This window comes from Pyrgilauda ruficollis, unplaced genomic scaffold (assembly GCF_017590135.1).
Source record: "Pyrgilauda ruficollis isolate IOZ18807 unplaced genomic scaffold, ASM1759013v1 scaffold85, whole genome shotgun sequence".
NCBI classification, from domain to species: Eukaryota; Metazoa; Chordata; class Aves; order Passeriformes; family Passeridae; genus Pyrgilauda; species Pyrgilauda ruficollis.
The window spans coordinates 2,893,361-2,919,440 of NW_024530488.1; the positions used below are offsets into that span (position 1 = coordinate 2,893,361).

The 26,080-nt window shown below is 59.5% G+C and overlaps 1 protein-coding gene across 8 annotated transcripts in view; it reads left to right on the plus strand.

The window, feature by feature from the left end:
- Positions 1 to 257: 257 nt before the first annotated feature.
- The window catches only part of BCOR (BCL6 corepressor), an 82,120-nt gene continuing 56,297 nt past the window's right edge, over positions 258 to 26,080 (plus strand). For 3 of the 8 annotated variants that reach the window (XM_041487870.1, XM_041487868.1, XM_041487871.1), the window contains exon 1: positions 23,566 to 24,242. The gene's annotated coding sequence lies outside the window, so the exon portion shown is untranslated. Of the gene's footprint in view, positions 404 to 23,559; positions 24,243 to 26,080 lie in introns of those variants that run through there. The other 5 variants (XM_041487862.1, XM_041487869.1, XM_041487863.1 and 2 more) reach the window with 4 other exon arrangements.

The following is a 26,080-nucleotide window of genomic DNA, read 5'->3' on the forward strand; positions in this document are numbered from 1 at the left end:
AATCGCTCCGGGTTGAGATCTCTGTGTCAAGTTTCATCCCCTCCTGACACGTCTGGCTCCGTGCCAAAGTCCTGAAAATGGAAAATTGGGGAAGGGCGGGCTGTGAGGGGTGGGTGGAGGAGCAGGGGGGGTGGGGGAGCGGACCGGAGCTCTCGGCTGAGCGGCAGTAGCGAGAGGCTCTGGCCAAGAGGGATGCATGAACGAGCCCGTGTGAGCGGAGCGCGGCGGCATCTTCCGCCATCCATTCCGCCGCCCAGGCGCGTGGAAAGCCGCCGGCCGCTGCCATTGTTACCGGCGGGCGATGCGGGGACCGGAGCCGCCGCTCCGGCGAGAGATAAATAGCCCCTGACAGCGCCTCTTCGCACCCACAGCTCGGCAGATTGGATTCGGTGGACGGTCGCAGGTCTGTGTCGCTCCCTTTCGCGGGAGTTCCTTTAAATCACGGCTCCACTCCCCCCTCACCTCTCCCGGGGGATGTTCCCGACCGTCCCCCACACAGCAGCCCTGCCGCCCTCCCCTGCTCGCTCCCCCTCCCGCAGCCGGCTGCGGCCCCGCTCGGCCCGGCGCGGAGCTCCGCCGGGGGAGGGGGAAAACTCCCTGGTGAAATACTTTCGGCACGCTGCGACTTCGCCAGGAGGGGTCTTGGCGTCGGATCTTTTGTCTTGGGGACTTCGGCTTCGTGCCCCGGAGTGGCTGGCGGCTCTCCCGGGAAGAGACTCTGGGCAAAGCGCCGGGGAGTCCCGGGCTGCCGCCGCGGCCAGCCGTGCCTCGGTGCCCCGCTGCCAGCGCCCGGCCGGCACTTCTGCAGGCTCGCCCGCCTCCCGGTTCCCCTTTCCCGCCGCAGGAACCGAGGGGCTGGGGCTGGGATCTGCCCTCCGGAGCCCCGTTCCCTCTCCCTGCAACACCCACGGGTGGTGACCGTGACAGTGTCCCCACGCGGGGGCTTGGGGGGGCGTATGTCCCTCGCCAGCCGCGGTGCCCCCTCCACCGGGCATCCCGGAAAGAGGAGCAGGGGACAACTCCGGGAGCCAAGGCGCTACTTTCCAGCTGCTGCCCTCCCCTGCGCCCGGCGGCCGGGAGCCTGCGCTCCGGAGCCCCTGGCACCCTGGGGCTGCCTTTCCCGGGGACACCGGGCAGTGCCACATCGTACGCGGGCGCCTGCGAGCGGCTCGGCGCCAGGCGAGCCCGCACTTTATTATTTTCCATCACCACTTTCCTCCCCCCCGCCCCAGCCAGAGACCAGCCGGTGTGCGTGTGTGCAAGACGAGGTTATCGCCAGCTCGAGTCATTATTTCCAGGCCGACTGCCGCGGGAGAGTCTCTCCCAGGCGGAGCCGGTGTGGGCGGCCGGTACCCGGGGAGACAAAGGCCGGAGTCCGGGGTGCGACCGGAGCCCTGCTGTGCCGACAAGTGCGGGCTCGGCCGGTGCCGGTGCGGGCCCCCCGCCAGCCGCGGGGCTCTGCCGGGACCGCGGGGCGCTGCCGCCGCCCCGGGGAGCGCGGAGTAGGTTTTCCGAGTTACATTTGTTACATTTCCGAGTTATATTTTCAGTTATACGGGATCTACTTTTAGGCGATTGTTTTCCCTTTCCACTTGTTTGTCTCCTGCTAGCCTCGTAAACTGCCTCATGATTTATTACCTAGGCTAAGTGCTTAATTTGTGAATATGAAACAGATTAAAAGGAGATCGGCGTATTTTAGCAGTCAGGCCAGAGCAAAGCCCGGCAGCTGTTTCGAGTTTGTAGGCATCTCCAGCCTCGTGTAAGCAGCCCGGTCTGCTAGTGATCAAGGGGTATCCCCGGGCTCTCTCCGAGAGGCCCACCGCCGCTGGCTGCCCGCGCGTGCTGCTGCAGCGGAGACCGCCACGGGATGGCCGCTGTGGGCTTTTTCGGGGGGGACAAACATACGACTGATGCCGTCCGTCAAAGAGAAAACCGTGGCTCTGGGCTTCAGCACCGGCTGCGTCCCCGCCACAGGCGGGCTCTGCCGGCGGAGGGCCCAGCAGGCACGCAGGGGGTTAACGACGGCTCTGCCCTCTCCTTCAAAGGACTCACTCGAGATAGAGTAAATACGGTCGGGGCGGGGGGGATGTGTGTGTGTGCCGCTCGGGCCACATGATGCAAAAGTAAGACAAGCACACTCCGGAGAACAAAGGCTTCCTACCCCCTTCCTCCCCCTCCCCCCCAAATCTGTCTTAATTCTGCAAGTAAACTTGAGCAGCTATAAAACAAAGGCGAACGATGAAAGTTATAGCCAAGGGACAATCAAAATAAATACCTTTGATGCAGTCCAAGCACGCACTTGGTATTTTCTGGAGCTCCCTGCTACCCCCAGGCAGCCAGGATATGGAAGGCTCTTCCCAGGACAGGGGTGACTCGCACGCCCGGGGTTTTGGCTCGGGCTGGTGCAGTCTACGTTCTTCAGCCCAGAAAACTGCCCGGGGCCAGCAGCACCCTGGGTGAGGCAGGCAGGGCAGGAAGGGGCAGTGCCGTCGGGGCTGGGGCAGGGGACGGCAGCAGCGGGACAGGTCTCCTCCGGGTGTTCCCCGGGCTAAGCTAGCGAGGCAGAGAGAAGTCCTGGTGAGACGTGCCCGGCTCCCCGAGGAGGATGTGCTCCACGGCGTGGGGCTGGGAGTGGTGTCAGAGCTGTGCCACTGCCCCCCGGGAGCCCGACGGGAGCCGGCCAGGGCGGTTCGTGCCCCGGCTCGGTGATGGCCCCGGCCCCAGGTCACGCAAGTGACACCTCCCAGCCCGCGCCCCCCTGCTCCCGACTGCCTTGTGCTCGCAGAGCTGACCAGCTGCCTTCATACTCGTCACCAGCACCCTGGAGCGATTCCCATCCCACGGACCTCTGCCTTGTCCCTCTGCTCCCCTCCACCCCTGGCCTATGGAGGAAGATTTAATGCATCAGGCATGGCAGAGGAAGAGAAGGGGCAAGCCCCACAGGCAGAGGTACTGCTGCTGAGCCCAAAAGTCAGAGAGAGACAAAAATCTATAACCTGCCCTGTACCTCTGGGCACCGCTTAAGGAGCAGGAGCAAGAGCGCTGTGCTGCTCCTGCTGGAGCACAGCACAGAGCACTGGCTGGGAGGTAAATGATTCATGTGCCCTTGCTGCACCAGAGCAGCTGCTCTGGTCCTCCAGAAGTGGCTGGTGTTGGCACAGTGGAAGGTGCAGGAAATGGGGACGGACTCTGGGCAGACCAGGGGGAAGAGGTGTGGTGTGGCACATGCCTGGGCAGGCTGAGCCCTGGTCTGCCTGGGAGCAGGAGAGCAAAAGATGATGCATATGGCATTCAGAGAGATCCCTCTGTGTGTGTGTAGATGTCAGAGTAACCCTTGTCCGGGGAAAACTGAATATTAACTGTGGTTAGGAAGCAGTCCTGTAGGTACATGAGAATGAGGGCTTGGGGATACCCTCTCCCACGGCAAGGAAGCATCTGAAAGAAGAGTGCAAGAATGAGACAGCAGCAGATACATATGTATTGAGTGTGTCAATACAACTCTTTCAGGCTGGCTTGAGACAAGGTCCTTCTTCTGCATTTGGGACAAGGTTTGTGGCAAATCAGCACTAAAACTCATTTCCCAGGGGCCTGATGGGGTTTGGGTGTAGTTGATTGGTCCCTGCCTTGTGAGGGGAGATATTGCACAGGTATTATATACCACCACTCTTTCTAGCCCTGAGCCTTGCTGTTCACTGTCTGAAGGCATGACTGAAACTTTTGAGCAACCTGAAGAGCAGTAGGCAAAAATGGCCCCAGGGTCTCTCTATCTCCCCGTAGGTTCTGCACAGAGCTGCTCTCTGACTAGGTACATCCAGCATTTTAGAAGGGAGAGAAAACACAGGCTTGTGTCATGATGGTAACATACATCCCTTTTCAAGCAGTATGCTTGAATCAAGAAGCTGGAAAACCAGACAGGAACAATGAAAAAGGAAAACAATCCTTTCCAACTTGTTGGCTTGGCCTTTGCAGTCATCCCTGCCTCAGGGAGGGCTGTGGTCACAGTGTTAAGCCTTGGTTATGCAGCTGAAATGCACCATGCTTAAAGTCACCTGGTCCCTTGAGTGCTCTTGTACAGGACTCTAAGGTCCCACAGAAAATGGTTTGTGTGTACTTGAAACTATGTGGATTTGCTCCCAACAGCACATGATGCCACTTTCAGCCTGATCCTGTCTGGCTTTCACTGAATTAATGCCTGGATGGATCTAAGTCCCAGCATCTCAGGCCAAGGTGGTTCTGACAGTCTTCCCACTGCTGTCCCCTTGAAGCTCCAAAGGCATTTTAAAATCCCCTTGGAACTGCTGTTACATGGTGATGGCTAAGCCTCAGAAGCAAAGCAGTGGAGAACATTACTAAAGCAGAATGGGCAAACCCCAGTGGCTTGGAGCAGTTGGCTTGTACACCAAAAAGTATGAAAGCTTCTTCAGTTTGGAACACCAGCTCCAAAGGCATTTTAAATGGGGTTTGCCCACATTTTAGAGTGGGCAAACCCCAGTGGCTTGGAGCAGTTGGCTTGTACACCAAAAAGTATGAAAGCTTCTTCAGTTTGGAACACAGGTGCACAACAGGCCCTCCTTCCAACCTCAGCCCTTTGCTGCCTGTCTGAATTCTGCAAGAAGTAGCAGGCTGCAGGCACCCAGTCCCCACCAGCCTGCAGGCCTTCTTGCAGCCAGGCTTACAGCTTTGATGCTCTCCCAGTTACAGTTTGTCGTCTTGTCTCTCTTTTTCACTGTTTTGACATCTCACCACCTTCACAACACTTGTGAGAAGGGGAAAAACAATTTCAAAAGTCCTGTCATTGAAAGTTCTTAAAGATCACTACATGACCACCTAAATGATGCCTTCATATTCTTAGAAACTCTGTTTATGCTGCCTGGTTTTTTGTTTTATTTTTTTTCTTTAGAGTAGACTCTGCCTTGCATCATCTAATATACTGTTCCTATTATCAAAATATAACACAGTAAGGAGAGGTTTTGGACTGGGTAAGGTTCAGGACACACAGAGATAAATAGGGGGATGGACAGATGCTACCTGTGAGTAGCATTTTATCTTTCCAGGTTCACAAATGTTGTGTTATGTGCCAGGAACTTTAGGGTGCTGCACACTCTGTAGACACAGAAGACAGATTGCTCCTGCCTGCCCTAAAAATAGAAGAAAAGCTGTAAATTCTATAGAGGCAGATGACCACGAGTGCTGTGCTGGCGGTACAGGGAGGCAGGTGAGCTCCTGGACTTAGTCATGGGCTCCTTTGCCATGTCTGACCAAGGCCACCACTCCCAAAGTCTGTGTCCTGTGGTTAGAAGGGAACAGTGTGTGTTTGTGTGTGTGTGCTCATGTGAATGTAATTGTGTTTCCACATAATGTGGATTATCTTTCTTTTGGCAGCAAATCTGTTCAGGGGGTTAGATAAAAAGATAAATCCTGCAGCCATTCCCTCCCTGGGAAAGGGCATGTCTTCCATCACTTTCTCTGCTCCTTCTTCTGAGTGATCCCCAAACACACTTTTTCCTAGCTCAGCATCTGATATCACCCTGACAGTCTGCTCACTCTCAGCATGACACTCCCACATCAGGAATGGGGGAAGATGCAAGGAATAAGGCACAGCAGGTGAGGTGTTGCTTGGATGAACGGGAAGAGAGAGGAACAAGGGTGCAGGGTGCAGAAGGATCCCACAGCAGCATTGCCCCTTATGGTGCTGATGTGAGCTTCCACAGCTTCCCAGGAAACTCTCCTGGCAGGGAGATCAGGTGTGCCATGGGTGCAGGACACCTGATGGTCTCCCTTCTTTGGAACCCTGGTAGAGCTGCTTGGTTTAGTGTGAAGACAGCCTTGTCAGGAAAGAGAGCTCCATTGATTTAAATGCAAAATTACCCTCCTGCAGTTCTAATTTCCCAGGCGAGGGCCATACAGGCTCTGAAAACATGAAAGTTGTTGATGTATTGGTTCAATTAATTTTTAAAATAAGTTTGAATACCATTTGTTTCAAATTTGATAGGAAAGCGCTGTAGATTTTTGCAAGCAAATAGTGAGGTGAGCGTGGATGGGGTGTGTATTTTGCATGGCCTTGAAAACAGGGCTTAAACGATGCATTCATTTAGTAGCAGACCTCTGCACAGGGATAAGTGAGGCCCGTGGTGAAAGAAAAAGACCTGAACATCTGTATTTGCTAAGTGGCACTGGCAGCAGTCAGCCAGCTCACAGAGAAGGGCAGACAAACGGGTGTGAGGCCCAGCTGAGACTGCTGGGTCCCTGGTGCTTTTAAAAGGAAATAATAGCTTGTGGGGGAACCCTTTCTGGTGGCCTTGGCTCCCGTGACCCCCCTCTGATGTATGATATTTAAACAAGAAAATGTCAACATTGGTTTTTACACACACAGCCTCGTTCTGCTCTCCATGAAAACCACTGGCAAACCCCTAAGAGAGTTGGAGGGGAGCAGACCCCAAAAGAGTCACTCAGACCCAAATACTGTTGGCTGCAGCAGCCTGGCAAGAAGCAAGTGCAGGTTGTCAAGAGTGGCTGGGTGACATGTGCTTGCAGGTAAATTAGGCAGAAGAGAAGCAATCCCATCCTGCAGTACGCAGTGCCTCAAAGCTGCAGCTCCGATGGTTTGAATGATTATTGCTTTTTAAAATTATAAACTGCATTTTTGTACAGCGAGTGAGGATAGTGTGCTGCTTACTAGAATTAAGAGCGAGGGTGTTTTGTTATAACAAAGGTGACTTCTCTGTGCTCCCTTTTTCATAGATGGGTCTAATGGAGAGGTTGATTTGAACCCGATGGCTATCTAGCAGTGGTTCTGGAAAGGAGTAATGCACATTGTATCAGAGGATATCCATAAACTGGGCCATCAGATGTGTCTTCTGATATATGTGTCCTCTGAGGTAGGAAAGTGTAAGTCATAGGAAGAGAGGGCAAGTGTGTCTGACTCACAGTAAAACGAGGGCACGTGGAAAATATAAACGAAGGGAAGGCTGCTACTAGTAGGATTTGAAGGCTGTGCTATGTGTCACGGGAAAAATAATTTAAGCTCATGGATAATTTATGATTAAAGGGGCAGATGTGGTGCAACTGCACAGTGCAAAATGTGAGATGGGGCATAATCATAGAAGAAACTTAACCCTTGTTCCTGAGCTGTCCCTGTCTTTGTGTGGGTTTATGCAGGCTGGGCCTTGGCAGGTATTGCAGTAGCAGCCTCTACATTCTCTGATGTAATGTGAACTTCATCACAGATCACCTCAGCACAAAAAGTGTAGTTACACTGGCTTTCTGCTCTGCCACCATTCCCAGAGGTAGTGGCAGAATAAGTGGCATTCAAGTGCCTTGAGCAGCTCTGTGCCAATGGAGAATCATTCCTACACGGGGACCAGCTTTCCTGGGCAGGTCACAGCTGCTTTCCCACTGGGAGGTGACCATGGTGCAGGCCCAGCATGAGCATAAACATGTGCCACAACCTCTGCTAGGGCACAGATCTCAGAAAGGACAGCCTGGCAAACCAAGGGAGCTAGAAGATGCCAGTCTGATTGCCTTGGTAGGAAAAGCACCTTTGGTCTAATGTGTGACCAACCTGTATCTCCAATCAGAACCATGAAAAAAGACCTATAATTTGGGAGGAAAATAAATAAAGGCGTATTGCTCAGGTGTGCCTCCTGCTAGGAAGCACAGAGATAGTGTATGAATCTGGGGCTCAGCCATTTCCTAGAATGTGTCTATCCTACATGATATTCTACTTTTGAGGATACAAATAATATGAAAAGAGATCGTTGGGTCAGAATATTCCATCCTGTACAGAGCCCAGCACAATGCAATCCCAACTACTGCTGTGGCTTTTGGGAGCCTGTCTCACCCAAATAATCCAGGGCATTTTGGCTCCAACCAGGCCACCTCTCGTGCAGAAGAGAGTCCGGGCTTGCAGCACCTGATGCAATGTCACTCCCAGTCTTACCATGCTCCATGTCCATCTTTTGGAACAGATGCTCATGAGAAGGTGGATGGGCAATGGGCTGAGGTGTGAAAGCAGACCCTTTGACATGGTTGAAAAAGCCTTCATGAATCTCCCTGTGAGCTACCTGGGGAGGAGTGTCCCAAAACTGAGCCCCATCACTGGGGCACTGAAAGGACTGAACTACCCTGAGTCTTGGAGCAACTTAATGAGGGCTTTGGTACCTCAAAAGAGGAACAGGGAAAACAGGGAATGGTGTAGTGAAGCTCTGCCCATGCTTCTCTATTGCTGTACATCCAGGGCCAGTGCCATTGTGAGAATATGCAGCAGTTGCTTCTTACAGACAAAAGAAAAAAATATGAAGCCCTACTGAAGGCCAGGGCTGATGGAGCACTGAAAAAGCCCCAGCCAGAAAAACGAAGCTAGCTCTGCACTTTGGTCAAGCTATGCTCAGCACTGTGATTTTGATGAACAACACTAGTCTGCATGAAGACAGGTGACTTTTTAAATGGGGTTTTAATAAAGTCAGTATTGCTGAAGCTATCTATAAAAGTAATCTGCATAGGGTTTTAAAGAAGTAAACTTAATTATGCCATTAGTGCTTCCGACATGAATGAGGCTGTGGCTGCAATGTTGTGTCCGGCTCTGTTGTGGTGTTTGCATGTTAAAAGTGCATTGGCAAATTAATATGGGATCAGAAGAGAGCTGGAAGAGTGATTCAAGGTCTGGGAATCGCATCTTATTGCAAAAGACTAAAGAAATCCCATCTATTAATTTATCCAAGAGGAGGCTATGACTTGGTTTGATCATAGTCTTTAAGTGCCCTAAGTGTCTCTATGGGGAGATTTCTGATAGTCAAGATCTCTTTAATGTGGCAGACAAAGGCATAATGAGATCCTATGTTGGAAAACGAAGCTCTATGAATTCTGAGCAGAAATAGGTACTTTAAAAAAAAAAAAAAAAAAAAACAAAAAAAAAAAAAAAAACAGTGAGGGGACATAACCACTGGAACAACTGAGGCAAGCAGTGGTTTTTCCTGTTACTTAAAAGTCTTCAGAGCAAGATTGGATGTCAAGTTAAAAGCTCAGGCAGAATTTATGGGTCTGATACAAGAACGTCTGGCTGAAATTCACTGGCCCATGATCTGTGGCAGGTCAGATCAGCTGATCATAACAGTCCATTCTTGGTTTAAAAAACCTATGAATTAGGTATTTCCAGTCCCCTGAGTCCTGATATTACTGGAGGTCTCAAAGGAATGCATTATAAGCTGTCATCATTTAATTGTAAGCAAGCAGGGGCATTGCCTTTTTCTTTTTTTTTATTAATAAACTTATTTTCCAAGAGCTTGTTAGACACTGGAGTTAAGCAGCTGTTAACAAACATGACAACATTTTAGAAACAGTTCAAATAATTCTCCTTCTCCCTTTTGCTCAGCTTTGTTTTGCAGCAGCACAATTTCATTCATGCCACATCTACCAGTTCTTCTCTAGATCAAGTAGCAAATTCCAGCAAAATGGAAAAGGCAACCTCCATACTTAGGGTGGGCTCCTTACACCGTGTCTTCTTCCATGTGCATCCCTTAGTCTCACAGATACATTGCAGGTTTTCCCTCAGCACTGTGTATGAACAGAGCAGGGAAGAAGTCCACCCATTTTCTGGTGCAGGCCCCTCAGACAGGAGGATTCAGGTAGGAATCCATTGTCTGCCTCGGGAGTGCTTGGCCTCCAGATCTCCCGGTTTGTCTGAGTAAATGGCAGAGAATGAGAAGAAGGTATTAAGGAGAGACCTGGTATTCCTGAAATTATGCAAGCTATTAACCTCCTTGAGGTTTCATAAAATGGCCTCCAGCAAATGGTCAGAATGTTTTTCTTACAGAGGAGTCGTTTTCAAGACAGCGTAAACTTTCTCAATATCCTTTCAAAGGGGAAAAAAAAAAAAGAAAAAAAAAATAGAAGAGAGAAAATAAGATAACAGAAAATCCCAGCCATGGCTCCTGGGAGTATTGAAAACCATATCCACGGTTGCGTAGACATTCTAAACCTCTGATACATCCAGTGCCTCGTTAGCCTCAGTTATCAGAACTGAAACAAGAGGCGGTGAGGAGCGCAGCAGAAGATGGAGTTTAAAGTCGCTCGAGGACTGCACTGCCGTCGATGGGAGTCCTCAGCCGCCTCCCTCCGCCCCTAACCCCGCGGCGCTCGCCGTGCAGGCAGTGAGTCAGAGGGACGGGGCTCGGCGGGGCGGGGGCCGCCGCCGCTGCCTCCCGGGGCGCGGGCGGGGAGCCGAGCAGCGGGGGGAAAGGTGAACCCGGAGCCGAGCGGGGCACAAACCCATTAGTCGCACATAACTTGGGAAGACGCTTGGCCTCGCCATGACAACCGGCGGCCCGGGCTGCTCCCACGTCCCGCCACCTCCCCCGGGAGCCCCTTTCCGTCCTCTTTCCCGGCGCTTGGGGAATGCGGGGCTGGAGAGACGAGCCCGGTGCGGGTAACAAAAGGGAATGAAAGGAGCTCTGTAGCTCACTTTACACGTCCGAGAGGCATTTTCATGCCCCGTAATGAGAAGGGATCATTCCGAGGAAGTTCAGATCAAAGGGGAGAGCGTCCCGGGCATTTGCATAATTGCCGGATTTCGGAGCACGGGCTGCAACCTGGGCACCTCACCGGGGGCTGCTCCTCGCTCGCCCGGGAGCCCCGGACAGAGGGGAGGTTGCAGACCGTGCTCCCGGGGGGACAGAAGAGAGGCCTGCCCCAGGAACGAGATACGGAGGTGGCCGGGCCCCGAGCGGGGTGCTGGGGCATGGCAGCGGTGCCCGACGGCAGGGAACCCTCGGGGGCCCCGGAGGCTGCGAACCCTCCGGTGAGCGGTCAGGCGGTGCCCGGGTCCCCGGGGGCCGCTGCCGTGCTGGAGGTGCTGCCGCTGGGGATCGGCTCCCTGCTCCCACCCGGCGACATCTGCGGTGCCGAGCCAGCACGCTGCCTCCCCGGTGGCTGTCGGGTGGCTCCCGGCCCGGAGGCTCGCACCGCCACCAGCGAGCGGGGATAAAGGGATTAAACGGCACGCTCGTTCCTCCGGGCGGGGGAGGGGGGGCACTTGGCCGGTTCCAGCCTCCCGTTCCCCCCGAACGCCTCCCCCGGCCCCGCGGCGCTGCCCCCGGCCGGCCCCGGCAGCGGGGAGGCACCGGGCGCGCCCGCGGTGGCTCATTGTTCCCGGAACCAACCGGGGCCGCCGCCGGCGCCCGCGCTGCTCGGGGCGACGGGGTTCGCCGCTGCGGCTATCGGGAGGGGGATGCCCGGGGACACCCTTTTCAGCCATTTTAAAACAGCTAGGCTGGCGTCTCGCCGCGGGTGCCCCGTTCCCCCCACCTCTCTTGGGAGTCCGTTCTACGCCCGGACGATCCTGAAGGAGATGCGGGGGTTCCCCCCGCTCTGAAGTCAGCACCACCCGCATACGCCCCGCACCTGCGGGCCCCGGGCGAAACTCCACCCTGCGGGGACACCGCGCTCTTCCTGAGCCCTGTCCTGGGGATGTGGCCAGTCCTGGCCCCTGCTCTCGCCCCCGTGCAGCCAGCTCCCGTTCCAGCCCCAAACCGGGATGCAGCCGGACGCCTCCCCAGCTCTGGCTTGGGCAGCTGCCAGCCCCAGGACGGGCTGCAACCTCCCCACGGGAGTCGCGGCTTCTCTCTGCACGGCCGGGCCGGGGCGGGCTGGCCGGGCGCCAGGGAGGTGAGGTTAGCCTCGGAGCTGGCTGGCGGATGGCATGTTATTGTGAGAAGCGAAAAGCGAGCGGGGAAGGCAAATAGGAGCATGGCACCGTATAGGCTCGCCACGTGACCGAAATGTGTTTATCTCGCCCCGGAGAAGCCGGGCTGCCTGCGGAGGCCAACCCTGCCTTCATGGCACAGGCACAACTCTCGTGGCCGCGGACGGTTCTGGGCCCTGCGAGAGACCACTTCTGTTTGCTTTTGCTGTCGCTTCGGCTCTTATCATTTGCCTTGTCATTCATCATCAACCTCTCCCGGCCTCCCTCCCCCTTGCTCCCCCCCACTGCCTCCCCCAGGGTCAGTCGGGAAAAAACTGAGAATCCATCTGAGGAGCGAGACGCGGGAAGAAGGGTTGGATGGTGATGTGGCTGGGTGGAGGGCGGAGGGGTGTGTGTGTGTGTGTGTGTGTGTGTGTAAAAGCAGCTGCATGCAGAACAAAGGTGCTGGAGGGTGGCTTTTGGTGCTGGAGCAGAACCTCGTAAATGGGAGATTTCCGTTCACAAGACTCCGCTTGCACAGTTTCTGTCCTGCCCTTGAACTGACAAGTGTATATCTGCATTGCAACCAGAAAGTAAATCACACCGAGCCTGGCTCGGGGAGGGCGCGCACGACGCCTCAGTCTGTTGCTAAGTGCGAAAAAGTGGAAGATCTCAGCTTCCCAGCGCAGCCCCGCTTCCCCGATACAGTATTTACTTTGGGCGCCCAGCGAAACGCGCTCAGTGTTTATTACGGAGAGTGCCGGGGCAAGCTCGCATTTGCGTGATTAGGAGCAAGCGGAGGAGCGGCCGTGGCGCGGAATATCAAAGCGAGACCGCCTTGGCAGGGCTCCCAGGCAGGGCTTTACTGGCACCCGCGGGATTCCGCGGGGCAGGGCGAGCGCGGCCCGGGCGGCGGCGGCTGCCGCTCCCCGCTCGCCGCCGCCGGGGCACGGGGGGAGCCGGCGGCGCTTCGCGGGAGGCCACAAGCGAACGTAGTTCCTGCCCTAACGAGGCGCAGGGGCCGGGCCGGGCTGTGCTCTCCCCCGGCTCGGCGCTTGCCGGCCCCAGCCGCGGCCAGCCGGCCGGTAATCTCATTAGTGCCGTCGCGTTTGGGGAGTAAAGCGCTCGGCGTCACCGCCCGGCCTCGGGAGAGCAGACAAAGGTCTGCAAGCAAGGCCCTGCGGCCGTGGCACGCCGGCCGGCCCTGTTAATGTTCAATCGGGAGCCGGAGAGCGGTGCCTCTCCGTGCCGGGGGGCGCCGACCCCCGGCCGCCGCTGCCGGGCAGCCCGCGACGGGGCCGGTCCAACGTAGCACGCCTGGCCGCCTTGCCCCGCCGGGATATTTTCTCCCTGGAAGTTATGCTAAAATAACATTTGTGTGCACGTTAATGATTTATTTATGTGGCTAATAACGCTCACATTCTCGCTGATATTTGTCTAGGCGAAGGACCAGCTGCGAAATGCCCCGCAGCTGTAGCCAGAGCTAGAACAGAGTGCCTTGGAACCAGAAATCAATGCTCCTGAAATGAACAAGTGGACAACTTATTAGGCTCAGTCACTCCACACGCCGTCCCCTGATAACGAATAGATGAAGTAGACGCCGGAGAAGGGACATGCCGGGGAAGGCTGCACATGCCTGCTCCTTCCCGGAGTGGCTGGGTAACACTGCGGGGCACAGCCAGCCGCACGGACATTCCCGGGCAGAGCAGGGGCCGTGACACGGCCCTCGCGGGCTGCCTAGGGTTAGATGGCGATAAATACAGCGAACGCCCGGGAGAACGGCTTCGGGGGTCACTGATAAAGGTGTCCGGTTTCCCTGCTGCTCCAGAGAGCACAACCGACAGGTTCAGCGAGATCACGTAGTCGTGGCTTCTCTGCCTGGAAACAGTCACGCTAATTTTGCATTTTTACCATCCACAGGGAGGAAAAATACCTGTCGTCCCGCAATGCAAATCCTTACGCAAATAGATCTGCGGGTGCACAGGGATCTGCTGGCAGCCTGACCTGCCAGCCCAGAGTCGCTGGCCCCGAGTTTAGAGGTGCCGGCCAGCAGCGGCACGCCCCGAAAGCACATGGGATCTTGAAGACTCCCTGTTAGTCCCTCGGAACTTGCTGCTGCCTCAGAAAAGTCCGAGAAAGAGTCTGCGGTTAATCTCCGAGGCCTTCATACATCCCTGGCGAGCAGCGCCCCAGCGCTAAGTGCAATTAACATAACAGACACTAAAATAGGAGAGCGGCGCTGAATTTAATTTGCAGGCTTAGGGGAAAAAAAAAAAAAAAAAGAGGAAAAAAAAAAAACTTAGCACTTAGAGCGGTCTGGTGATGAACGCAAGAAGTGATGTGGAAGGCGGCAGAGTAGCCCTCCTGCCTCGGAGCGGGCCCGCGGCCAGTTCCGTGGACCCTCTCCGGGAGCCGGGACCACCTTGGTGCGCGCAGGTTTCTAGACAGGTAAACTCCTCGGACGGAGCTGCCTGCCGCTGCATCGCTGCAGCGCGGCTCGCCCCCACGGCCAGCGCTCCCGTGGCGACCAGGTCAACCACAGCGCGACCAGGTCGCCGGCGCGGGCAGGCACCTCCCAGAGCCTCCCTGCTGCCCGCCCCGACATCCACGCACCCAGATCCGCCTCGCTTTCCTGCCCCCGCTGCCCCTGGGGAGAGGGAGGACATGGATGGGGGGCAGAAGCGACGGGATAACCCCCTCCCCTCTTTTCCTTCCCCCCCTCCCCCCCGCCTCCTGCAAACTGCCGCTGAAGTTCACAAAAGAGCGAGACATAAAGAGATCGAGGTTTCCGAGAAAAGGGAGAGGCGAAAATAGCGAGGTAAAGAAAAAAGGGAAAAAAAAATCGTCGTAACAGAGGGACCCACCGACCGGCTGGGAAGCTGGTGGTATCCGGCCGGGGGAGAGGGGGGGAAGGAAGGAGCAAAGAGGGCTTTAAAAAACTGGAAGGCAAAAGCTGTTGGGGAGGAAGTGTAAACCGAGAGGGAGGCTGGGGGAGGGGAGAGAGCGCCATCTTTTCATGTCACAGTCACAGAGACAGCGCTGGGCTCGGCCACAGTGTCTCGGTTTCTTTTTAACAGCGGAAAACGTGCGATTAGCAGGCAGACGGGCGGAGACTAGCAGCCCTGCGCGCACACACAGCCCGCAGCTCTGTCTCCGTGCCGTGTAATCCCAGCGCTCAGCCCTTCTGCACCCCCTCATTAAAAACCCGGAGATTTCCTCCTCCTCCTCCGCTCTCCGAGGAAAACAACGCCTGCCACCGCCTGAACCCTGGCAGCGCCGCCCGCCCCGCACCGTCCGCCCGGAGGCCGCCCAGGGGCCCCGCGCTCCCCGGCGCCCTGCACGGCGAGCTGCGCGGTTCCCGGCACTCGGCCCCTTCTTCCTCCCGGGAGGCTGATTCTCGCCCCCCCCCATCGCAAAGGGCCGCCCCCGATGGGACGCACAGCGGGGGCTGGGGGGGGTGTGGGGAAAGCTGGCTACAGTCCCCTTTATCCCCCGTTTCCCGTCCCCAGGGGCTGTTGCTCCCCCCTGCCAGGGCGGCTGCTCGTTTCCCCCCCACGCCCTCCCTTTATCCATCCCGAGGGCGAGGGTGGGGTGCGCCGAGCCGGAGCTCCCCGCACTGGGGCCGGCGGCGGGGAGCAGCGCCGAGATCGCCCCGGGAGCCCGCGATCCCGCGGTGGAGCTGGGCACCGCCGCCCACGGCCCCATGAACAGCGCTTTATTCCGCAGCGCTCAAACCCCTCATTGTGTTTGGCAGAATCACCTGCCTCCTCCGGAGCCGAGCGATTAATTTAATGCGATACAGAGTGCGCTCCCTCCCGGCCCCTCCTCAGCGGGGAGATCTCCGCTGGGCGCTCCGCGCCGCGGAGGAGGGGCACGGCACAGCACGGCGGGGCACGGCACGGCACGGCAAAGCGGGCTGGCATCCTCCGAGCACCGGCTCTCCCGGCGGCGCCCGGGGAAACATTCCCCGCCCGGTAGCGGTGGAGCGTCAGCTCCAATCGGAGTCGCACACAAGCATCCGCCGCGCAGACCTGCTCGGTGCCCGGGGGGGCTGCGAGGCGGGCGGGGGCCGAGCCGTGCCTGGCCAGGGGATTTGATGGGTCGTTGGCTGCGCCTGGGGAAAGGCGGGCGGGCGGGGGGGTGGTTGGCTGCGCCTAGCGATGGGGGATTTGAGAGGAAAGGGGAGGGGGGCTGAGCCCGGTGGAGGGGGTGCTGACTGCCGCGACTGCTGGGGACGGCGGCTGTTATTATTGTTATTACTGTTATTGTTATTTTTAGGGGGCGGTGGTGGTGGAAGCGAGGGGGGGTGGGGCGGTCGGCGGGGGGCGACGTGGTAGGGGGGCCGCCGGCTGCGCCCGCGGAGGGGGCATGAGGTGAGGGCGGTGGGAGGGAGAAGCGTCTCCTCTGTTTCTAATAAAGGAAACGACTTTTATTGAACGATAAATGCAGGGGAACGAAAGTCGTGTGGGTGCGCCTGGTGGGGGCGATTGATTTGGCAGGGGAGGGGTGGCGGCTGCCCGTGCCGGCGCGGGCTGTTTGGGGCGGGAGGGGCCGGCTGGCCTCGGCTGCTCCTGCTCGGGAGGGATCACGGGGAGGGGGCGTTGGCCGCCCCGCTGGAATGGGACGAGGGCTGCCCCTGTTCCTGGGGGGGGGGACTGAAGCGGGGGAGTGCGGGATGCTCGCGGTGGGGGGTCCGGCGGGAAGGGGACGTGGGCCATGGGGTGGTGCCGCCTGCCTCTCTCGGGCAGGGGGGGCTGAGGGGGAGGTGTCGGCTGCGCCTTGCCAGTTGGGATTTGATAGGGGCGGTAGGAGACACGTCTCCTGTTTCTAATAAAGGAATCGGCTTTTATTGAAGGATAAATGCAGAGAACCAAAGTCGTGTGGGCTGCAGCCGCCGAGCTTCGTTAGCTGCCGATGTGACTGTGAAGATAAAACGCTCCACAATAACTCGAGCGCGAATAGCGCCGAGGATGGGGACGCACATTCCCCGATGGCCTTGGCCTCCCGGCCCCCTCAGCCCCGGCCCCCTCGGCCCCGGCCCGGCGGCGGAAGGTGCCCGGGGAGCCTCAGACCGTGTTAACGGCTCGACCTTGGGACTTCGCCAAGTTTCTCTGACTTAGGGGAACTCTGGGGATGAGTAATCGCGCCAGGCTAGGGTTTGGGAGGGAGTTTTTTTTCGCTCGCTCGCTCTCTCGCTCTCTTCTTTTTTCCCCTTGTCATCAGCTGCTGACCCACTCACTTCGAGAGCACGGCACCGACGGGTTTCTGAGAACGGGGGCAGGAGGAGATCGGGGGTGTGGCGAGCCTGGGAAAGCCCCCCCACCGTCTTGGCTCTCCGCTCCGGCCCTGAGCACGCAGGGGCAGCGCGGGGTCGCTGCTATCACGTTTCCCGTGCGGTGCCCTCGATTTGTGTTTGCCGGGGGACAAGGGGACGCACGCACTCCTACTCCACACACACCTCGCTGCCTCGCGTGGAGATTTCCCAGGGCAGCGAGGATGCGGAGCTGCCGCTCATTGCCCTCGGGAAGGGGTCGGGACATCTCGATTTATCGCAAGTGGCGACGGCTCAAGGACGGGAGGGGGAAACTCCGGGCCCAGGGGGAGGCCCTCGGGAACTGGGAAGCAGCGCGTAACCCCGGCCGCGGCCGTGGCAGGCGCGCCAGGCCGGGGCGGAACAGCGTCCGCATCCTGCCGCGGGCCTCGGGGCGGGCGCGGCGGGGCCTTGCCCGGTGCCGCAGAGGGCAGGGCCCCCGCCGTATGCACCGGCACCCTGCCCGCACACGGCCTCCGTCTGTGCCTGCCGGGCAGCGGGGCGCGGGGGCAGCCGAGAGGCTCGGAGTCAGAACCGACTCGACGCCGAGCACGGCCCGCCCACAGCGGATCCTGCAGCTCGGCTGGGGACAGGCCGCGCTGGGGGAGTGTCGCCGTCGGGGGTGCTGCGGGGAAACGAACCGGGCAAGGCTGCCCGGCTCTCGCTTTGCCTCAGCCCCGCAGCCCGTGGAGCTTTTCCAGCGCAGATCTCTGCCCGCTCTACCGGCAGCGAGGGGTCGGGTCCCCCGCCTGCGACGGGGACGGCGAGCGGGCACGGCCGGGGAGCGGCGGGGAGCCACTAATCTCGGCGCCTGACAGGTTTCGGTCCTCTGATTACCTGCGTGATTTGGCTTCCGAGAGGCGCTCCATGAAGCGGCTGCTGCCCTTGTTTGGGTACCGTGATGGCGGGGGGGGGGGGGGGGGGGGCGCGGGGGAACGGCGTTGTAGAGAGATGAAGTGAGGACGGGGTTTTAAATGGCACTTGTGAACGGAAAATACTTTTATTTTTCCTTGGATTTTTGAAGCTGTTTTCGAAATGAACATTTTCCGAGATAAGAGGTGACCGATCAGAATCGCTGGGGGGAGGTTGTAAGCAGACGTTTTGCCCCAGCTTACTGTTATCTTATCTTTCACACTTGCAGGGCGAAAAAGTGGCTTATCTTTATACCCACCCCCCTCTCGCCTTAATTGCTAAAAACACTGTGAAGTGTTAAGTACAGGACTAAAGAATCTCTCCGCGTGTCTGCCATGCGAGTGAAGGGGCGGGAGTGGGGGGTGTCCGATTTTAAAAATTAGGGGCTTTTCTCTGGAAAGGTACACACATGTACGCGCCGAGAGCCCCTCCCTGCCTTCGCTCTGCTGCTGCTTTGATGTTGCAGGCTCTCATTTCATATGTATGCACCCCAACGAGCTACCCGCCGCTGCCGGGCTTCCAGCCGGGGCGCAAATCCCGCTCGGCAGCCCGGGGCCGCGCCGCGGGGCGCGGGCGCGGAGGGCGGCGGAGGCCTCCGCTGTCACCTCTGGGGCGGAGTGAATAACCCCAGTGTTTATGAACCCGGGCTCGGAATTGGTATTCAGCGCCGAGCCACCGTCTCCTCGCTTTCTCTCCCCACCCCCTTCGAAACAAAACACAACACAAAAACAAAACCAGAAGGAGGACGGAGGTGATTCATCGACTGTATCCAATTATTAACATACAAGCTGTAGTCTGCACAAACACACCTTCAAACCATGGCGGTTCCCCCGGCCGCCGTATTATGTTTAAACTCGGGAGCATGGTGGCTTCTGTTCCTCCGCCAAGTCATCGCTCGCTACCGCTCCTCCCCAGGCCGCCGAGGGACGGGGACCGGCCGCAGTCCGCGCCTCCCGGGGCTCAGGGACCCCCACCGCGAAAAGGGGTTGTAGCCTCCAGCTCCCGCGCATCGCCTTCAAAGGCAAAGGCTCAAGCTCGTCCGCGTCGCTTTCCGCCGGGCCGGGGTTTTGTCTGGCTCCCGTTCCTGTTCGCCCCCTGAGCCCGGCACGCCGCCCTCCCGCCGAGCCCCACCGCTGCCCCCCGCTGGGACGGGGGGAGGCGAGGAGAGCCACAACCTCGCCGGCGCTATTTTTACTCCTCTCCAGACTTGTGCGGCGCACGCCCCCTCCCCTGCAGGGCCTTGCCTAGCGGCTGCATCTCTCCGCTCTCAGGAGCGGCCGGGGCAGCCCGCCTTTCACCTCCGCCTGCCCCGCCGGCCCCAGCGCCGGCACGGCCCGGCCCCTGCGCCCGGGGCAGCTCCCGCAGCAGCCCGAGGGGACAGGGCGGGGGCGGGGGACACGCACACGGGCGCGCCGCAAGCAGACAAAATGGCCGTGGTATGCAAGTGGGAGAGGTGGAGGGGGCAGCTCGCAGCCAGCCTGCCCTCCTCTTGCAGATGGGCTGCCGCCCCCCTTCCCCAGAGCGGGGCCCGGGCCGCGCACCGAACCCCGGTGGGCTCGACGCTGCGAGCTCTGAGCTCTGCCCGGGCCCGGCGAGAGCTTCCCCCGGCCGCGGCGCGGCAGGCCGAGCGCCCCGGCTGGGGGCAGGCCGATAGAGCACAGCGAGTGTTTCTCTGCTTGTCCCTGCCGGGCTGTCCCCTCCGGGCGCCGAGCGGGGACCGGACGATCGTGGGCATCTCCGCTGTTCCGTGGAGCGGGGAAGGGGTGCGGAGCGAAGCAAACGCAACCGGAGCGATTTGTCATTCGCCTTTGTAAGAAAGATAGCGCCGCTTAGTCCGTGAACCGAGCGCGTTTCGGGCTCTTCTGGAAAGAAAATTATGGATCTCCTGTCAACGGAGTAGCCCTGAACTACGAAGTAAAATTATAGTACTTGTACTATGCAAAACCCTTTTTGATTGCACGGGGAGTTTGCATGGCGGTGTTACAATATGCTGACGCCGTGTCAGGTCTGAAAGCGCTGCAGACCCTGTATAACGCCAATTGAGGCTTGTCTTGTTTTGTTATTCAGATTTCTACACTTCCATTAAAAACAGCCTTACAATAACCAATGATAAAGGTCTGATTTAAGACACACTCAACCAGGGCAATTCAGAGCTTAGGACAGTGATCTGTTATTTATAGGCTTTTCCTAGCACTCATCACCAGGCTGTCTGAGCACCTCGCTCGCATTAATTCATTTTACCTCCGCAGCGCCCATCTCCCCTCTGTCTCATTTCCCGTGCCCGAAGAACTCGCGTGCTCCGGTTGCCGTTTGGTGAGCAGGGGAGCGGGCCGTGGAAGGGCCAGGGCCCGGCCTCGCCACTCCTGCGTTTTAACCCTCAACTTTCTGAGGTGCGCGGGCCGGGGCGCGGGGAAGCTTCCAATTAGAGGCGGCGCTGGAGGTAAATGAGAGCCGGCATAAAGCCATCCCACTTGGAAGCCTCCTGCGAGAAGCCTATTCTGCCATTAACAATGGATTTGTCTTTACGAGGAGGTTAAGTACTTAGCATTATCGGAGCAGCCGTTTTTGCGAGCGCATCCTCGCCCCGCTTCTCGGCGGCCGCAACAGCAGCGACAGAGCGGAGCCCCCCTCCCCTCCCGGGGAGAGAGCAGTGTGCAGCGGCCTGACCCGGGGGTCAGCTCCCTCCGGGGCGTGTGGGAGGGGGGGAGGCCGCCCTGTAATCCGCAAGGCAAGAGCATGCTTTGAATTTTCCGGGGTTAGCTCGGCGGTGCCCGCCGGAGCCGCGCTGGGGAAGGCGGCGGGGCGCGCAGCCGGCCGGGGCAGGCCGCGGGAGGAGCGAACTGAAGCCCCAATGTCTTCGCCGGGAGCCGCCAGCCTCCCGCTGCAAAGCTCGGGGACCCAGGGAACAAAAAAGGCACAGAGGCGAACAAGCGTGGGTCTGTTCCTCCCCGCCACGAAGGAAGCTGCGTTCACAAAGAAAGTTTACGGTTAAAAATAAAAGCGGAGCAAGTTTACCCCGAGATAACTTTTAAGTCATTAGCGATAAACAAAAAAAAACCCCAACCACCCCTGCCCCAAGCATCCAGCCCCACGCTGTAGGCACACAGTTGTGATGCGGACTTCGCAGCCAGGGGGAAGGGAAGGGGGCGACTTTTGTGATGCAAGTGCGGGCCGCTGGCACCGCAGATCCAGACCTGTGGGGAGAGACAAAGCCCAGATCAATGAAGCCGGGAAGCTGCGGCCACCTCGCCAGGAAACGCGCTAGTTCTGCTTTCATATAGAAAGAAGCAATTTTAATGAGGTTTTCCTAGGAAAAGGAAAAAAAAAAAATCCAACAGAGGCCTCCCCTCCAGCTGTGTGCCTGTAACTCACGTGTGTTCAATCTAATAACTTTTAATGTCTAGCCCTAAAACATCTTTATAAAAAATAGCTTTACAGCGTAATAGGCCAGGTGTCCTTCTGCTTGTTATTGGAGATTAAAAAAACGTGTGGGAGCCTTTTCAGATGCGTGGCCCGCCGCACCAGGATCAAACCCGGCTGCTACTCGGGGCAGTGCTCCCCACCGGCCCGCACGGTGGGACCGCTGCCCGTTCCCCATACTCGGCGGCTTCCAGAGCTCCCCTGCGAGGAAGCTGAGCGGTGCGGCTGCCGTTTCGGGTTTCAGATTGTGGATATTTCACTTCTGCTTTGAGACGGGCGAGTTTTTTTAAGAGACGCAGTGAAACTCCACAGCCCGTGATGGCAGTTTCATGAAATGCCAACCCTCTGGCCATGACCCGGCTACGTATGTGTATGTGTGGTGTGTGTGTGCTTTTCTCTGAACTCTCTGTCCTTTTTCTGTGCATTGGGCGACCCCACTTATTTTTTCTTTTTTCCCCCCAGACGTAGTATATCTTCTCTATTAAACGCTTCTGGATTTGGCAGGGTGGGAGCTTTAGTAGGGACAACTTCGGAGAACTCTCATTTTTCCACCTTCAGAGCTAAGCAGCGGCGCAGAGCAGGCAGGCAGCCCCGGCCGTCCTGCTCCGCCGTTGAATTCCCGGAGCTTGCTGCTCCGGCGCCCTCGGTGAGGGAAGCTTTTGCAGCTCATAGCGTCTCTTCAGCCTTTATGCGAAGGGTCCTGAACGAAGCGATTAAAAATCCCCCCTGGGGCAAACTGTCCGCGTTAATCGCCTGGCGTTTGGCTGGCAGTCGCTCCCACACGGAGCGGCGGCGAGAAGGGCTCGATGCGGCGCCGGCGGCGCTGAGGTGGCAGAACTCCCGCTTCCCCGGGAAGGCGCCGGGAGGTGCGGGGGAGCAGAGGGGCCGAGAGCCCGCCTGGCCCTGAGGCCGGGGCCGCCCCGGGAGCTTCCACGCCGCGGGCTCTGCGAGACCAAACCTGGGAGTATCAGCGGGGATGGGCGTTATGAACGTGAAATTTACGAGTCGAGCTCGCTGAGCCAAAAGTTGCCTTGCCAAAGTAAATAGATGCAGCCGATAACTACCAACCCGGAGATTAAAGGGCTCCACGATCCGGGCAGAAATCTTAAAGCAGCCCTAGAAATGCCAGCGAGGGAAACGGCGCTTCAGTCGTGACCCCACCCCGGGTTGCCACACTGCTCACACCGGGTAAAAAGCGCGTTAAGGGCTGCCAAAGCCGGATCAGGCGAAAACGCGCTTTAATAAGGTCCCCCTCGGCCCCCCCGCCCCCCGCAATGCAGACGTTGACAAACGAGTGGCTTTTTTTCCCATCCCGATTCAGAGCTCGGAGAGGCGGACGGGGGGAAGCGCGGAAATCAGCGCGGCCGAGCCGCGGACCACGCGAAGTTGGGGGCGGCGGGTGGGACCCAGAGAGGAGCCCTGGCGTCGGGGGGCGACACACCCCCCTCGGCGAGTGTGAGAGGCTGCCGCCGAAAGGGTCCGGTCGTAGTGTGACCCCTGCGGGGGGTTACGACGGCTGCGAGCCCTCGGCAGGTCCTGGGGGAGCGGGGATGCCTTTGCGCGACGGGGGAAACCCGCAGCCGGCGGGTGTGACTGTGGGCGCTGGTTGCATCGCCGGGGGTATTCCAGGCGCCGCTGGGATCACGGGGGAAGCGGGGTGGGGGGGTCCGGGAGCGCCCGGCGGAGAGGCCGGGGGCGAGCGGGGTGGCGGGGGGTGGCAGCGCGGCGCGACCCGCCGCGGAGGCTCGCAGCGATGTCTGGCAGCGCCGCCGCCGCCGGGGTTTTGACAGCTTGGCGGAGCGGAGTGAACGGAGCTTTATGGTAATTGCGGTTCTCCACTGGCCTTCTGGGTAGCGAGAGAGGGGAGTATCGGCGGGGCGGGGGGGGGCGGCTTTCCCCTCCTGCCTGCCGGGGAGCGCGGAGTCCCCCCCCGGGGCGCCGCAGCTTGGCAGCGACCTGTGCCAGCCGGGGGGAGCGAGCGGGGCGAGGGGCTGGCGGCGCGGCGAGGGGGGGCAAATCAATTAGTCAGGGCAAGGGGGGGAGCGGGCGAGCGGCCGGGCGAGCCCTGCCTGAGCAGGGAAACGCAGCCAGGGGAGGGGGAAACTTGCTAAGGGAAAAAGCGGTGGCGGCGCTGCTGCCGCTGCTGCTGCTGGCGGCGGCTCCCTCGGTGCAGCGCCTGCCCGGGGGGAGGGGAAGGGAGGGGAGGCGACGGCTGGAGGAGGAGGAGGAGGAGGAGGAGGAGGAGGGAGAGAGGGAGGGGGGATGCGAGGGGAGCGCAGCGTGCAGCAGACGGAGCCCGGTCTCCCAGCGGCAAGGTGAGGAAGAGCGGCTTTCCCGGCGGACTATAGAGGGGAGGGGGGGGGAGAGGAAGAAAAAGAGAGAGAGAGAGGAGGAGAAGAGGAGGAGGAGGAGAATTAAATCCCCAGCCACACACACACAAAGCCGCGGCGGCCAGGGCACGGGAGACGGCGGCGCGGGCGAGATGTGGGGAGCGCCGCGCTCGCCAGCGCAGGAACTTCGCCCGGAGCAAGCCAGCAACATGGCGCTGCCAAACCAGAGCCGGCAGCCGGAATGAGCATCGCGGGCTGCCGCTCCCACTCCCGCTGCTGAGCCCAGTCGAGCCGAGGAGCAAAGCCCTTCCCGCGGGCACCTGCCCCGTCGGCGCAGAGGGCGGTCACGCTCCCGCTCCCCGCGCCCCGCAGCTCCCTGGTCTTTCCGCGCCCCTTCCCCGACTCGCCCGCGCTGGGGCAAGCCGCGACACACGCACCCACGGAGAGGGGGAGTCGGATCGTGAAACTTTTCTCGCCTCTTCTTCCCACCCCCGACGGGGCTGCCCTTCAGGGAGAGCAGCAGGGCCAGCCGACGGTGTGGGGACCCGAGTCTCGGACCGCGCACGCCACAGCCCCGCGGCGCGGCAGGAAGGTCAGTGTTGCGCTCCGCGAACAGCTCCCGTGCGGAAGCGCCGCCGCCGAGTCCCGCGGTGACGGGGCGGTTGCGGGGCTCCCCGCGGCCGGCCGCGGGAAAGGCAGAGCGGCGGCGTGGCGGAAAGTTACGGCGCGGGGCAGCGGGGCTCGGGCGGGAGTGGCAGGCAGGCGGCGGCGGGGGCAGGAGGGTCTAGGAGAGCGCCTCCGGGGCTGCGGTGTCGAGGGGAAGTTTGGAGGCAGTTGCTTGTGAAGATGCCTGTTTGGGGCAGCGGAGGCAGGGGGAAGCACCCGATCGCGTTGTCGGCTCCGGTGCGCCCGTGTGGGGAGTGGTGGCGGTGTTCCCGTCGTCTCGCACTTTGTGATTGGGAAGGCGCCGGAGCAGCGGCGTTACGGGGGCTCCCGCGGGACGGGGCGAGCAAGGAGCGGCGCTGCCGGTTCGCGGAGCGGGGAGAGCTCCCGCGCCGGGCGGGCCGGGCTCCGCGCTCCCCGCCCAGAGCAACGCGCGGTCCGGCGGCCGCGGGCAGGTGAGCGGCAGGGAGAGCCCGCTGCCGGCTCCCTTGTTCCCGCCGGGAGAGCCCGCTGCCGGCTGCCTTCTCCCCGCCGGGAGAGCCCGAGGCGCTGCTCCCCCCTGTCCCTCCGCCCCGGCGGGGCGGGCGCCGCGGCGCACGTGGGACAGGCGGCCCGGGGCTTTCCCGTGCGTGGAGCTGTGCTGGCGTGAGGTCCGGAGTGACACGGAAGTTTAGTCAGCCCGAAAATGTAGTTTGGAGTTGGGAGAGCGAGCCAGAGGGAGGCTCGGGGCTTGCCATCAATGGGGCAGCCGGAGGGGGACGGCCAGGCGGGGAGGCAGCGGAGGCTGCTTTGTGAAGGCAGGGCCAAGTGGGGCGGCTCTGCGCAGCATATGAGGCATGCATTTGATGTTCGCGGAGCGAGTCCGGGGGCGAGGGCTGCGGAGCGTTCACGTTCCTCTTTTCTTTCTCGATGTGTGTATGTTGGGTGGTTTGTTTGTTGGTTTTTTTTTTTTATTTTTTTTTTCCCCTTCCTCCTTCCTCCCTTCCTCCCTCTCATTTCCGCGATGTCTGTCGGATCCCGGGTTTGGCGATCGCAGAGGGGGCGAAAGGAAGGCGAAGAGCACCTCCCCCATTTACCCCAACAAGAAAAAAAAAAGGCCCCGACCATAGCGTGCGGTGTAAAACTGACAAAGTGTGGGGACTGACTTTAATGGTATCGCCTCGGAGCTCCTCGCAGCATTAATTCCCACTAATGAATCTTTTCCAGAAACTCCGTTCATTGCTTTCATCTGCTCTTTAGAGCCCGCAGCTTTTGTATTCGTGTTTGCATTAAAAAGGGGGGGGGGCGGGGGGAGCCCAACCCGCACCACGTAGCCAAGCCCGGATTTTCCAAAGGTTTCTATTAACTTTTTTTTTTTTTCCCCGCCCCCTCCCCGTGGCCCTACCGCGGGGGGCGGCCGGGAAGAGCAATGCCCCGCCAGAGCCACTTGGGAACAAAGCTGGGGGCGAGAGCGGGCGGGCGGTGCGGGGTCTGGGTGCCCCGGGCAGCGCCCGCACCCCCCGCCGGTGACTCCGCCGCTCCCGGGTCACCGCCGCCCGCGCTCCTCCCGCAGCTCCGTGCGCGCCGCTGCCCGCCGAGACCGGCGTTCCGCTTCCTCCGGCCGCCGCTCTCGCCGACTTTCGTCCCCGAGGTGCTGAGGCTTGCCTGTCTGTCTGGAGCCCGGTGCTGTCGCCCTTGCGACACACCGATTCATTTCCTTTCGGTTCTGCTGTTGGAGCCGCTGGGTGGTTTTTTATTTTTCCTTTTTTTTTTTTTTTTTTTTCTTTC